Here is a 15,335-nt window from a genome sequence, read left to right as displayed (position 1 = left end):
GTCTTTCTTTCTAAGTAAATTCCTTCAGTTACGTAAAACTGAACCCTGGGTGACTATGCTTTAAGAGCAGTGTGAGGATTTTGTTTGGAGCACTGGGAATGACTTGTAACTATTCTACGAGATGTGTGGAAGTAGGATTATTCCATCTGTGAGGAGGGAGTCTAGAAACCAGATTTTTATCTCAAATAAGTCACAAAGTGGGAAGGGATCTGAGCGTAGTTTTGCTGAGTTATTGCAGTGCTGGCCACTGTCTATAGCACCTAACATAACTCATTTTATTTACAAGAGCCTGTCAGGTAGCTATAATGAAGCCTGTTTCATCCATGAACAAACAGAAGCTTCGATACTAATCTAAGCATCATGTAGCTGAGAAACTGCAGAACTGAGGTAAGAACTCCGGTCTGAATGTCCATCACGTTGGCTTGTCCCCAAACAAAACAAACAATAAACATTTTGAACCAATAGAAGTGAAAGTATTATTTTGGCTGTAAATTCAGTCTTGTGCCTTTGGGTAGAGCACGGTAAAGAGTATTTGAGACGGTCCCAGGCAAAGCCCTGGATAACTGTGATACATGCTGTAATCGAGGAAATAGAATGAGGGACTTTGCCCTCCTTCCAAGTGCTGGTATCAGCTGGCGAAAGTTCTCGATCCTGGATGAACTTCCTCAGACACACCTGGTGACTTTAAAAAATACAAGCAGGAAAATAAAATAAAATATAAAACACAAAGTACAGATAGAAAAGGCATTCTGACCTAATTATTTTGGATGGGGCTCGGGCATCAGTTGTTCCGTAAAGTAGAATCCAGATGATTCTACTGTGCAGCCAGGATTGAGAACCACCACAATGGAATGATGCAGGAGTGCAAGAACCAAAGCATTTCTCTAGGGCATCGGCTTTACAATCTGGTCCCCAGATCAGCATCATTCGGGTCACCTGGGACCATGTCAGAAATGCACTTTCACATTCAATGGCTGAATCAGAAACCCCCGGGGGGTAGGGGCCCCACAATCGCATTTTAGGTCTCTGGGATGATTCTGATGTGTGGTAACACGTAAGGAGCCCTGCTCTTCAAGCAGGCAATTCATTGAAAAGGGAACACAGATGGTCAGTAAACATAGGGGAAAATGTTCAGCCTCCCAGCTAGGGAAGCACAAATGACAGTAACAGCGTAGTGCGCTTCTAGCCTTTCAGGTTGGGAAAAGTGTGAAGGCTTCATTGCATCTGGCGTGGTGGCGGCCGGAAACAGGAAACAGATACTCCCAGCACGAGTGGGAGGTGAACCAACCCAACATCTCTGGAGCAGGCTTTGGCAGATTAATTTAAAATTTAAAATAAGCTTATCTCACCAAGCAATTTCCTTTCTTAGCCTCTCTGCTGCAGAAAACACTTGCCCCAGGGCACAAACAGACACATATGAAGATATTCATAGTGCTGTCATCGTCGTCGTTGTCGTTGGTGATGAGGGGGAACTGGAAACAACCTAAATGCTCCTGGAGAGAGAAGCGCTGGATAGCCCAGCAGCACAGCCTTCCTCTGGGGCCCTGTGTAGCAGGTGAAAAGGAAGAGGTGGCCCTAAGGGTGTGCGTGTGGAGCTCTCCCGAGATCCTGTGGCACACAGAGGCAAGCTGCAGAAATAGATATAAAATATGGCACCGTTTAAATTAGGGAAATCACACCCGAATGCTCTAAATGTTCTCTGCGGGTGCAAACTTATGAAAATGCGTAGAGCAGCTCTCCCCTCTGTAGGGGACAACGGTAAGGGGAACAGAGTGCAGGTGTGAAAGGGACTTCAGACTTCCCTGTAATTTTTAAGTTTCTTGTGAGATTTGTGTGATGAAGTATTTCTTGAGCAATGAAAAACGGTTTTTGAGAATGCAAAAAATACCCAAGGAAATGTTATACTAACTTGATGACTCTTCATCATTTTCGGGTCATGACTTCCGGGAATTTGATGAAAACTCCCTCCCCCTCGCCCTCCTCAGCCCCCAATTCCACAATTTTTGTTTAATTTCAGGGAGTTTCTGGATACCCTCTTAGGGCTTCTGGGCCCCGGGTCGAGAGTTTCTGGCCTGCCTGATCTTTGAGGATCCTGAATAGCTTTGCTTTTCCACCTTGGACTCTATGACCCCTTCTTCACCGTATGTGCCCCGGAGGAGTCATAATGTCTGACAGCTATTTTTATGAGCGTCATCAGCTCTTCTCCAGCAGATTAAATTTCCCCAGAAGGTAGATTTTCGCTGACATCTTAATACTTGGAAAGGAGCGGATGATCCTTGAGGAGTGAGTGAATACAGCATATGGTCTGCTGAGCCGCAAACAGAAGCTGATCTGTGTCAAGGAAGCTCCAAGTGTTATGCATTTGCTTTGAGACACCGTCAGCTTCTGTTTTTAAGTTTTGCAGTGTCATTCCACCTTCACACGCACACGGACCCTTTTCCAGACCCTCTTGGCTGTAAGATGAGTTTTTTTTTTCTTTTATGTTTTCAAAGAAGAAAGGGGGCAAGAAAATGGTGTCTTTTCACTCGTAAAATTTTAATCAAATTCCCTTTTGCTATCCCCAAATGGTGTTACAAAATGAAGGCTTTTATTTGTCCCTTTTTAGTCTACTTTAAACCGTCATGAAGGGCAAAGTGGGTCCTCATAAAAGTGAAGCTCCTTGGTAACCTGCTCCTTATTAAGTTCCTGAGCTGCCGGCGGATTTATGGCCCTCATGTACTGAGTCTCATCTTCAGTGTGTGTGAGTGCCTTCTACCCAGCCCCCCGGGGAAGCACCTTTGACCCCCTCACTGCGCCCACCTCAGTTTCTCATTGCTTTTCACACCGTGGCAGGTTTGGGAGAGCCCCGGAGAGGTTGGCTATGAATGGATCTTTTTATCCTTCCTCTGGCTTCTCCTCGACTTAGTTACGTTCTGAGTAGGAGATGAGAGGTCAAAGTACTGGATGACATTAAACTGGTGCAGCCACTGTGGGAAACAGTATGGAGTTTCCTCAAAAAAATTAAGAATAGAACTACCTTATGATCCAAGAGTCACACTACTGGGTATTCACCCAAAGAATATAAGAATATTAATTCAAAGGGATACTTGCACCCCAATGTTTATTGCAGCTTTATCTACAATAACCAAGATACAGAAGCAGCCCAAGTGTCCATCGGCTGAAGAATGGATAAAGAAGGTGCAGCATATAAATACAATGGAATATTATTCAGCCACACAAAAAAGAATGAAATCTTATCATTTGCAACAACATGGATGGAGCTAGGGGGTATTATGCTGAGATAAGCCATAGAAAGACAAAGACCATATGATTTCACTCTTGTGGAATTGAAGAAATAAAACAAAGAAGTAAAAGGAAAAAATAGACAGATAAAGCTAGAAACAAACTCTTAATTATAAAACAAACCAATGGTTACCAGAGGGGAGGGGTGGAGGCATGCGGATTAAGGAGTGCGCCTGGATTTGAGAACAGGATGACATATGGAAGCGGTGAATCACTGTATCATACACCTGAAACTAATGTAACACTGTACATTAACTAACAGGAATTAAAATAAAAACTTGAAAAAAATACCATATGGCATTTTCTAAAAATGTAGATGGTCATCCCTTCATAACAACAAACTCTGGCTTTGTTCAGTAGAGATGCAACTGAATATTCTGGAATCCTTTCCCCTCTCGGAGAATATTTTCTGCAGCTGGGATTGAAACCTGTCCATGGGCTGGCCAGCCTGCCTTTTCAGGCTCACTGCTTGCTTCCATGAAGTCTTGGTATCAGCCACTCCAAAGACCCCTTTCTTCCTGCTTCCGAGTCCTTTGCTCGTGCCCTTCTGGCCCACCCTCGCCATGGCCCCAGCCACACTCATATTTTCTTTGTTCATCATGAGCTAGATTCCAGTGTAAAATTTTCAGATATCATTTGCTGATCAACCTGGTTGACCATACTCATTTTCTTTTGAGTGCTTACAAAACATTCTCTCTTCTACTCATAAGGTACTCTTCTGTGGAATATTGTACTGACCTTTACCTCAACAAGTGTGTGTGGAGCACTCACTATACTCCAGATGCTCTTTGGGTCCTGGGGATACAAATGAGATTCTGTTCCCCTGGAGCTATGTTTAAATGTGTGAAACAGAATGAACAGGCACACAGATAAATGCAATAATTTCAGACGGAAGAAAAGAAAGCAATGATATAATAAAGTGAAGAAAAGAGAGGGATAACATCTGATAAGATGCTCAGGGAAGGTTTCTGTGAGGAGAAAGTGTTTGAGTTGAAATCTCTATGGTCAGAAAAAGAGCATTCGGTAGAAGGAAAGGGCACATGCAAAGGCCCTGAGGCAGGAAGGAGCTTGGCTTGTGGGTGGTCATGGGCTTCCTTTAAATAAAGAGGTTTTATAAGATGACTGTATTTCCTTTGCAGCATCTAGCACATAATAAGGCAATTAGCTGCTGGGGGAGATTCCACACCTCTCTCTTCCCATGGCTACTAGCACAGTGATTGACGCATACTAGACACTCACACTGATGAATGAATGAAAGATGAATGCTCACTGAGTAACTGAAGGCCTTCTGTCTGGTCTGATAGAAACTTTGCAGCAGAGTCAGAATGAACAAAAGAACTCCTTCGTTCCCTAAACGTTAGTGCTTGCTGAGCCATCTCTCCTCAAATCTCTGTTACTATTCATTCAATGAAGTGAGACAAGCCACCGAACTGCCCATGAGGAGGAACACTCTACTCATGAGAGATCTCATATATGAAATGTTTGGAACTTTTGGAAGCTGCTCAATAAATCCAGGCAATGCCTACAGCATGGCTCAGCAGGTGGGAGGCCGGAAGTGACTGTATATTAAACTTCACCCCAGGAGCAGAAGGAATGCAGTGTGGCCAGTGTCTGCCCTTACCGCTGCAGGATTCCAAAGCTGGCACCTCTTTTAAGCTTTTGGAATGTGGGTAAAGCATTCCATCATGTTAGCAGGACACTATTTTCCCTTCCCTGCTGCTGAGTTTATTGTTGTAGTAAATCCCAGGGCACACGTCTGGCCCTCCTCTTGCATTCTGTCATGGAGAAGACTGTGCTGCAATCATTCAAAGTGATCCCTAATGGGGTGGCGTCATTAGCGTACTGAGGAGCCTGTCCTTTGGCAGTAGAAACAATAATGTAGTAAGGTCGGTCTTCAGGAGCATCAAACCTAATAAAGAATGCAATCAAGAGCTTTGTTAAAATAATGAACTTGCATTCAATAATGAACCTTCACACAACAGTAGGTTAAAACAGACTTATTGCAGCTTTCAATGGAAGTAGAAGAAGCATAAATTACTCTGAGGGTCTTTGAAATGGCTAAGAATAATTTACTCTTTCAGTGTTCCACTTCTTCCCGGTGTTACTATTTAGGATTATAAAATGGCAGCGATAGCAGCTATGGGCTCAAACAGGGAAGTGGAGAAAGCACTCTGATGCCCTTCCTCCAGTGAAACCAAGAGACGCCCGGTTCACTGTATCCAGGGGTCCATCTTTTTTTTCTAAACAATAAAAATCCAAGTGCTTTAGGAGTTATATTTCCTAGAAAGAATTCCCAGCCCGCACCTATTTCCACACCCACTCTGCTATTACCACTGCTGATGGCAGTCCAGACCTGAGCTCAGGTGCAGAGGACACCCATATGCTAATGGTCCCTCATGTGACTCATGAGCCAAGCTGAACTCATAGCTGAGCTTTAGTTTTGCATAGCAACAGAGACCCCGGGCTGACTATTTCTTAGCACACGACCTAGTTGTTTTTACCACCCAACTTAAAATGTCAAGTCCGACAGTGACCTGGTGTCATGGCCAGAGTTCACTATCGCGTATGTAATAATAATGTGTAGCTGATGAAGGTGGGAAGAAGAGAAGGAAGATGGAATGGTAGAGTCCATACTCCTGGTTTAGCCCCCTTTTTACCACTTCACAGTTACTCTCTGACAGAGCAGTACCTGGGATACAATCTGAGTTTAGACACAAACAAATGTTAGTGCTGGTCCTAATCATGTGATTGATTGATTGATTGATTGATTGATTGATTAAGTTGGGGGCCAGTTTGGCAGCTGCACTCCCTAGGTATTCCCCGCTGCACCACTTACATCTCCAGCACATTGTCCAGGCTGTAACATTCGAGGGCCTCTCTAGAGGGCAACCAATATGGCTTGCTGTAAGCACACTCCGTGGTCTCCCTGATTGATGTTGGACCCAGGTTGGAATGAACTGGAAAGTCTTTCTTAACAGCATGGGGGCACATCATAAAGGATTATTATGTGCCACACGGTTATAATAAAACTTGTTTTCTAACCGGTGTCTACTCATTTCCAGAAGAAGTAATTTCTCTTCTTTCTGGGGAATTCTCAAGAAGGATGCTTGACTCTTAGAAGTTGATAGATGAAGAAAATCTCGAATCTTTCTCAGTAAAAATCTCCCCATTAGATCCTTATGTGTCATCAAATAAGCCCTGTTTTCAGAACATACCTTCCATCTTGGACTACTTTTCAGAAAAACAAAATTTAGAAAAGAAAAAAAAACCCCAAATTTATAACTAGTAGCTTATCAGCCAAGACTGAGGGTTTGCTCAGTGAACTGATGCTGGTTCTGATTTAGCTTTTGTCTTTAATTCTTTTGTGATTTGGGTAATATGACTTCGACTCAATAATTGTGAGCCTCAGCGTCTGCACATGCGAATGCAAAACAGCGGTCTCCAAAGTCCTAATTGTGTTTTCCAATTAAACTAGCTTTTTCCACCCGATTTAACCCCCTTTATGCATTCACTTATACTACAGATATTTTAAGCCCTGAGCTGACTCACTCTAAGGGGCACCCGCATGCCTTTGGCCCAATACTATAAAGATGAGGAAGAAGAGAAAGAGATGAACAACTTTTGCTGCACAGAGTCTAGTGGAAAAGACAGTTATGCACACCAGTGGTGAAGAGCTATCTACGGGAAGCTAGCTTTGAGGGTGTCACAAGGTGGAGAACACAGTGGGGAGAGGACAGTTTCACAAGACTAGGACATTTTTTCCTCTGAGGAGGGGACAACACCAGTATTCATTCTTTTTATTTTTTTTTATTTTTTAATGTTTTATTTATTTCTAGGAGAGAGCGACAGCGTGAGCAGGGGAGGGCCAGAGAGAGAGGGAGTCACAGACTGAAACGGGCTCCAGGCTCTGAGCTGGCAGTCAGCACAGAGCCCGACGCGGGGCTCGAACCCACGAACCGCGAGATCATGACCTGAGCGAAAGTCGGACGCTTAACCGACTAAGCCACCCAGGCGCCCCCAGTATTCATTCTTGAAACGAGACTTTGCCAGACAGAGAATAGAGGAAGTGCATTCCCAGCGGGTGGGACTTCATGAACCACACACACCACAGGGAGACACAGGTGAGCCTGGTAAGTCTGAGAAAAGCCGTCATCCAGGGAGCACCTGTCTGAGGTACGGCAGGGCACACAAGAACGTGGAGAGCCAGAGAGAGGTGGAGGACGACGGGGCTTCCATCAGTTCAGGTCTGGGCGCTATGGGTCAGCTGCCACCACCAGCCAAAACCCAACGGGCTCCTTTGTTCATGCCGTGATGACTGAGACCTGGAGAGCAGGACTTAGGAGGCAAGAACGTGTGCTTTGTTGTGCCGCCAACTTGAGTATATTTCTTAGCTGCAAATCTTGCTGTAATTGTGCGTTTGGAAAATTATTAACTCTTCCTAAACCTCATTCATGTTACCAGTAAAATAGGACTAGAAGTAGTACGTCCTTCTTAATCAGGAACATAAGGAACAAGTGAGAGAATGTATGTGACACACTCAACAAATGTTGGCCGGTACACGGGAGATGCTCAACAGTTGTTGGCCAGATTACCGCAGGTGTTCAACAAATGTTGGCCAGTACACGGGAGATGCTCAACAATTGTTGGTCAGATTACCGCAGGTGTTCAACAAATGTTGGCTGGTACATGGGAGGCGCTCAACAATTGTTGGCCAGATCACCTCAGGTGTTCAACAAATGTTGACTGGTACACGGGAGGCGCTCAACAATTGTTGGCCAGATCACCGCAGGTGTTCAACAAATGTTGACTGGTACACGGGAGGCGCTCAACAATTGTTGGCCAGATCACCGCAGGTGTTCAACAAATGTTGACTGGTACACGGGAGGCGCTCAACAATTGTTGGCCAGATCACCGCAGGTGTTCAACAAATGTTGACTGGTACACGGGAGGCGCTCAACAATTGTTGGCCAGATTACCGCAGGTGTTCAACAAATGTTATGGCAGGTGCTCAACAAATTTTAAGTTCATAACAACACATGATTCGTAATATCTGATGAATAACATATGATTGATAGTGACGTTTCCTTGGTCAGGGTCAGTAGAGAAGCTCAGGGTCAAGATCAACTGAGGTCAGATAACCCCATCATTCGGTTTCTGAGAACAGTCCTCGTGGGATTTACAGCTTGGGCCCCATGTCTCAGCCACATTTATAGTGTGGTCAGGACATACCCAGAAGGCTCATTCTGTCCTCAGGTTTCTTCCCCCACAGGGATCAAGGAGAGGGAGCCCAAGCCTTGGATTATGAAGACATTCTTGCATCTCCCTGTGTAAAACGATAATGCCAAAGGTCCCTGGCACCAAGCAAGGGAATATGTTCCCCTTCCAAGGCTCCTTGTCCCCACACGATTACTAGGTGCTGCCGATATTAGACCCTGGGGACTATCTGTAAAGTCCTTGTTTCTTCCCCCTTTTAAAGGTCTTTGCGTGTTTAATAGCTGCCTTGCACAGGTGGATACAGGGTGGGTTTCTACTTCCTAGCAGTAGTTGCCTTTAAAAGAGATGTTTTTTTTACTAGACTTTATTTTTTAAGAGCAGTATTAGGTTCACGGCAACACTGAGCAGAAAGTAACAGAGCTGCCCTATTTCCTGCCTCTCTGCCCAGCCACATACAGCCTCCCCAGCCATCAGCGTCCCCAGCAGAATGGCACATCTGGGACATTTAACGAACAAACATGGACACGTCATCTTAACCCAATGTCATAATTTACATGAGGGTTCACTCCTGGTGGTGCACCTTCTGTGAGAATTGTTAACTTTTTACACCAGCAACTGTCCCCAAAAGGCGGATCCAAATAATCTGGGGCAAGGCTGGTGATGCCTTTTCCAATGACTTGTTTTGGAGAATAGCGTTTAAGATTGAGTTGAAATACCACCCCCCCATACACACAAAAAAGTAAGAAAGGCATGAAGGAAGGAAGTAGAGGAGAAAAAGGACCATCTGCTCACCCAGACAAGTTTCATCCCCAACCTCTAAAGCTCTTAGGAAAGGTTAGTGACAGTTCTTGCCTAAAATGTCCACAGTCTCCTGTTTCTTGAATCTGTTTCTCCTGTCCCATATCTGTCCCTGGGCCTTCCTCTTCCTGGAGAGTGAACTCCTGCCTTTCCTCACAGCCTTTACCCCCCACATATCTTCCAGGGCTATGTGATGGGGCCCCCCAAACTATGATAGAGGAAAATTCTTTGAACTAGAACTCTCAGAAAGGGACAGGGGCAATTCTGGAGAGATTTGTTTCAGCACCTAAGACGACTTATTTCAGCTGCTCTGGTAAAGTTCTTGTAAGGAAATCTAAGTAAGCTTTCTTGCTCTGACAGATGAATGCTTGTGGGAAGTTGGCTGCTCCAGGAGCCCCGGGGAGTGCTGAGATGTCCTTCCAAACAAGGACCCAAACAGCTGAAGGGCTCCAGTTACCTATGAGGTGAGTGACACAGACACTTCGCCAGTTGGAGAAGGAAAGGAGTGGGGCCAGGGAGTCGGTGGAGGGAAGAACAGAGGAGAAAGGAAGGAGAAGGCTGTGGGGGGAGTGAAGCAGGATGCCATGGGCCACAGTCGGGCAGTCCAGGGGAAGGAGCGGAGTCCTGTCCCTGCCTGTACCCCTTGCTGTACTTTGGGGGACAGGGGTGGCTCCCACCTTGAACCTCAGGCTGTGATCAGTGATTCACCAACCCCAATTACACCCTGCCTGAAGAGGGAACCATTCTGGGTGACTCCCCCAGGGTCGCAAATGTCCTCTCGTGGCCAGCGATGGTTACAAACAAAGTTAGCCGTCTGCAAGCGGCCGAGAGAGCCTGTCCTAAACCTTCGAGTCAGGATCTGCATGTGTGTGAAGTTTCTCAAGCAGCAAATTAAAATGCATACTCATTTAAATGTTTTCATTTTACCTTGTTTTTGCTCATTTGCATGTCCTATATTTTTCTAAAATTGTGCTGGCAATGATCAAAATGAGTTATTTCCAGCTGTAAAAATTGAATCGGTTTGAAAAAAAATTGACAAGACAATTCTTTCTTAATTTTGCAGAGGATAGGATAAAGGGATACATATCGTTGGCTTTGTTGAACTTGTGGGACGGAGTGAAATGGGAACAAGGGGTAGGAGCTTGTCAACTTTACACTGTCTCTGTATTTTACTTAGATCATTCAAATGAGTGTATGTTACGTTTGCCATTTTTTAAGGAAATTCAAGAAAGAAAGGAAAATGAAAAAAAAATTTTTTTGCCATGTGTTTTTCAAAAGCAAATGTGTTTCATTAAGTGAAACTTTCAATTCACTTTTTAAGATTGTATAATATGTTGTGAATTGAATGTTATTTTCTTAACTCTCCCACAGACCCTGTTTGCCAATTTTACATGTCTCAGCCCACCTGGCGAACGTTTTGCATTTGTCCCTCAATATGGACCATAAGGGCCTTTCTGTCACCAGCAACTGTTTCCACCAAATGGATTCAGCATGAGCCTTTAATTCAGAGCTTCGGTAGCTCAAATGACATTTTTTCAACTATGAAGTTTTATTTGAGCTGACAAAAAAAAGTGAAATCATTGAGCAAATATCCATGACTCGCCATCTTGGTTTAACGAATGCCATTTTTCCGTATTTGCTTTAGATCTTTAAAAATCATCGCAATTAATAATAGTAATAAAAAACATCCTGCCTTTACTCTAGTAGCAAATGTGGCCCTGAAGCTGGTATGCATCTTACTGACCAGTGTTTAATGCTTTCATGTTATGTGTGTATCCGTAAACAATATGCACCATTATTTTATATTTTGCCGTACTGTACGAAGATAGATGGTGCTGTGTGTATAATTATTTTTCATCATTTTTTTGCGGTTTATCCAGATTGATACACGTAGCCCTGGATCGCCTTTATACACCTCATTGTATAGCTGACCTGCAATTTGTTGATCCATTCGTTTACTCATGGACACCCAAGGCATTTCTGGGTTTTCCCTCTGACAACAACTGCCGCTTTGAACATCCTCGTCTCTGTGGTCTTGCACGCTTGAACCAGAGCCCGTCCCAGGGATGGTCCTCAAAGGGGAATCACTGGGTCATTGAAACATCTTCTAAAATTTAAGAGAAAGGGAGACACACACCCAAAGTCTAGGTCTTCTTCAGGAGGCAAGTTTAGTAAGGACTCTGGGTCATTTCATTGCCCCTGAGGGTGAGTTCCCACTTCTTTTCATTGCTTTTCTCTCAAATTGGAAACCTGGGAGCCTTCCTCAGTAGAATCCAGACTTCGGAGAATTTGTTGGTCTGAACTCAAAGAACTAACTCATCCTGGAGCGGAACTCACGGATGTGTTATTTTTTCCTTCCTTTTCACTTTCTGTTGCATAGTGATTTAGAACATGTTAAACAAGATATCAAGGCCCATGAGCTTATTCAAGAAAGAAAATGTCTTGCTAAGTGGAATGGTAAATTCAAGACCCTGAACCATCATGAGCCAGACTGAAGGATATCCCTGGGCTGTCACTGGCCAGAATGCCGTAATGGTATTTTCCCCCTCCTTCTAGATCAATGTCAGTGTGTTCCCATCAGCAAATTCCCAGGTGATGGATAGGCAGCTTCACTTTGAGTCTTTTGGTCACAGGGGTGACCTGTGGCCTTTTCAGGAGAGGTAAAATCAGTCTCTTGACGTTGCCTTTTGCCTTGCGCCAGCCTTGTTGTAAATCAGACCTCCTGATCTGAGTGCTTCCCAGGACTGACACACACCCTGGGGTTCAGATGGGGCCTGTGCTGCCTGGTACCTGTGGTCATCTGAAGTTTCTTCCGCCCCACGTGTGAGCACCTGCTCCAAAGGTGTGCAACACATGCCCCAGGCCTTCCCAGACTTCCCTCTTCTGTCAGGAGAACAGTCAGCCCTGTGGGTTTCAAAGTGTGTGCCACATGCAGTAGGCATGACATGCAGCATGAGCTAAGGTGGCCTATCACTAAATCTGTTGCTTGTAACAGTTGTTAACTTTTAGGCACAGTTCATAAATTTTGTTGCATTGAAGTTCAATCATGAAGCCATTGGTTTTAAAGAAAATATTAGCTACGTGAAGATGCATGTGTCTATGGCAAATATTGTGAAGATACTGTGCAAATGACTACACTGAGGAGACATGGCCTGAGCCAAAGTGCAGTCGGCTCAGTGTATGAGAAGTCACTGAGCTCAGCTGAGCATTTTACCCAGTGAGTGTTGCTTTGGGCACATCTCTTCAGTTTAGTTGAGTCTCAGCTTACGCACCTGGAAAATACAGGGGTTGGACTAGGTCAGTGGTTCTCGGCCCTGCCCTCACCTTTGAATCACCTGGGAAAATTTTTAAAATACTGATGCTTGGCATTCTCTGCAGACCAACTCCATGAACATCTCTGGGGTTCGGGCAAACATCAGTATTTTGTTCAGTGTTTATTTATATATATATTTTTTGAGCGAAAGAAAATGTGTACACACATGAGCAGGGGAAGGGCAGAGAGAAAGAGGGAGAGAGAATTCCAAGCAGGCTCTACTCTACCAGTGCAGAGCCCAACGTAGGCCTCAATCTCACAGTGAGATCATGACCTGACCCGAAATCAGGGGTCAGACGCCCAACCAACTGAGCCACCTAGGCTCCCTCAAATACCAGTATTTTTTTAAAAAGCTTCTTCAGGTGATTACATATAGGCAGGATTGAGAATCAGTGGCTATAATGATATCTGAACTTCATAGGATGAACTGATTTTCCGATCTTTGGGTAGACTACAAGGTACTGATTCAGTATCAGTGCAGGAGAGTCATCGCCCCCTTCAGGCTCAAGCATAGCAAGTGTGGTATGTAACCACTGAGCCAGCCTGGTCCTTACTGGTCTGGAAGCTCTCTGAGGGCAGGACTATGTCCTTTATGTGGATCTTACCTGTTGGCACCATGGTGTATGGTACAGTGTAGGTGCTTAATAAATGTTGGATGAAATTATGGTAGATGGAAGTTCAAGAACATGTTTTATTAGGCTATCTGGGATTAATCATTAGAAATTAGTAACCAAACTCAAAAGAGACTGGTTATTATGCCTAATTCCCAGCTTATTTTTTCCTAAAAGGAGCTCTCAGGGCTCAAGAAGTGGAACCAGTCTTTGTCCCAATGCAGTCTCTTCCTGGCAAAGTGGATGAGAAGGTTACTCGGTGAGCACAGAACAGAAGTTGGATTTTCTTATGTGCTTTTGCTATCAAGTTCTGGTGATCGGACGGCCTGGCCTCCATTTCTTTAAGGCTATTTTAACGTACAGGGTCCAGATCAATCGTGCAAAGCCAGAGTGCCTTTTGGACCTTCCGGTGATGAATTGACAGATGCTCACTGCCCCATTTTCCCTTTGCAAATATTCGTGCAGACCACCGCCCTGCCATTCACACCCGTTGCCACAACAGTTTCTAAGTGCTGGACAGGTTCACGTGGAGCTTGGCTGCTTGCATACTCAAGGCAGGCACTTTAATCTCCACGGTCAGGTCACTCCGAAGCACTCTGCAGGATGGGTTACTTCTGGAAAGCTGTCCTGTCGACAGCTAATCCCATCCTTCTTGCGGGCTTGACTTTCAGCGATGGCATCTGCTGAGCTTTGGTTTTGGGACCCATCTTATTTTGAGCACTTTGTCCACTGTCTACAGTTACCACAACTAAAAATACTTTGGAGGGTGAAAGAATCTTCAAGGGGACTTAGCAACAAGGACTGTATTCCTCGTATTTTGCTACCATATTTCAAGGCGGTAGCCTTTTTATTGTACTAAGATGCATGTTACCTGCTAGACCAATATTTCGTGTTATGGTTGATGAGAAGCCCATTTCTATGCTGAGCTGTGTGATATGTTGCCTTTTCCCTGCAAATGCACCCAACAACCACATTGCCTATGATCTTCCTGATAGCACCATGCCCACCTAGCCTCAACATACAGAATTAGCCACCTTCCCCGTGCATCATGCCAATGCTTCACTCTTCTCCAGCCAGCGTGAGCTTCCATCCTTCTGTGGCAGCCATGATCCTCCCCTCCCCCCCCCCCTTGCACCACCACCGTGTCCCGTCCCAGGAGTATAATCGGTGAGCTCCCACGTGGACCTAAGACCAGAGGAGCAGAGACGTGCTTGTGTAGTGTGTGTGCTGGTGTCTGTCTGAGGAAAAGCATGGAACTGTGGGTTTCTTTCTCCATCTTTGCACGCCTTCGATTCCAGAGAGCTGTGTGAGTGCCACCCAGCGTCTCTCAGCTGCCAGCGGGTTGCTAATCCCTGATTCCATGCGTGCATCTGCGGGGCTCTGGCACTTGCCACCCTGCTTGAATAAGGGAGGTCCTTCTTCCGTATAGAAACGTTAGAGTAACGCTGAGGACTTGCTCTTATATAAGGAAACTCTCCCTTAAAGTTAAGGAACATTTTCCCTCCATTTCGTCTAATTGGACCAGGAGAGGTATATGCATGTCCTTGCACATCGATACAACACTTATGGAGGGGTACACAGGGACTGGAAGCAGTGATTACTTTAGGGAACGTGACGTGACGAATGGGGGTAGGAAAGAGGCCTTAATTTTTTTAAATTTAAAAACCTTTTGTGCGGTTTTAAACCACTTCCCCATCCATTAAATAAGAGATTATATCTGAAGGGTCAGATGGTCTTCTGAGCCCCTTTCCTGAGAGTGTATAATTCTCCTGAATGGACGGTACATTTTGTATTTCTTTCTCTAACCTTTTTAGTGGAATTCAACTCTGCTGGTTATTTTAGAAACACCTCCTTTCCCCAGCATTGCCGGAGAATGAAATTTTCCATGCCGTGAATTCTCTAGGTAAATGAGTCTAATCCCTGTACACTGCTGAACTTTGGAATAACTTCTAATGGAATACCTATAAACTGTGTGACATACTTTCCCATCTTCCCCGTTTCTCTGCAGCTGTATTGAGGTATATATAGTTCACATGTCACAACATTCACCTATCCAAGGTTCAGAGGCATTTAGTATATCCACAGAGAGATGTACAAACATCGCCACGCTCTAATAT

The 15,335-nt window shown here is 44.7% G+C and overlaps 1 long non-coding RNA gene across 4 annotated transcripts in view; it reads left to right on the top strand.

The window, feature by feature from the left end:
- Positions 1-13,911, top strand: part of LOC120231452 — a 211,630-nt gene extending 197,719 nt beyond the window's left edge. For 3 of the 4 annotated variants that reach the window (XR_005528327.1, XR_005528331.1, XR_005528330.1), the window contains exons 3-4: positions 9,655-9,758; positions 10,666-10,885. This is a non-coding gene — a long non-coding RNA (uncharacterized LOC120231452). Of the gene's footprint in view, positions 1-9,654; positions 9,759-10,665; positions 10,886-13,395 lie in introns of those variants that run through there. The other variant, XR_005528329.1, reaches the window with a different exon arrangement.
- The last annotated feature ends 1,424 nt before the right edge of the window (positions 13,912-15,335 follow it).

This window comes from Hyaena hyaena, unplaced genomic scaffold (assembly GCF_003009895.1).
Source record: "Hyaena hyaena isolate Hyena2069 unplaced genomic scaffold, ASM300989v1 scaffold_58, whole genome shotgun sequence".
Taxonomy (NCBI): domain Eukaryota; kingdom Metazoa; phylum Chordata; class Mammalia; order Carnivora; family Hyaenidae; genus Hyaena; species Hyaena hyaena.
The sequence above is the reverse complement of the archived record's forward strand: the minus strand, read 5'-3'. Positions and strand labels throughout refer to the sequence as shown.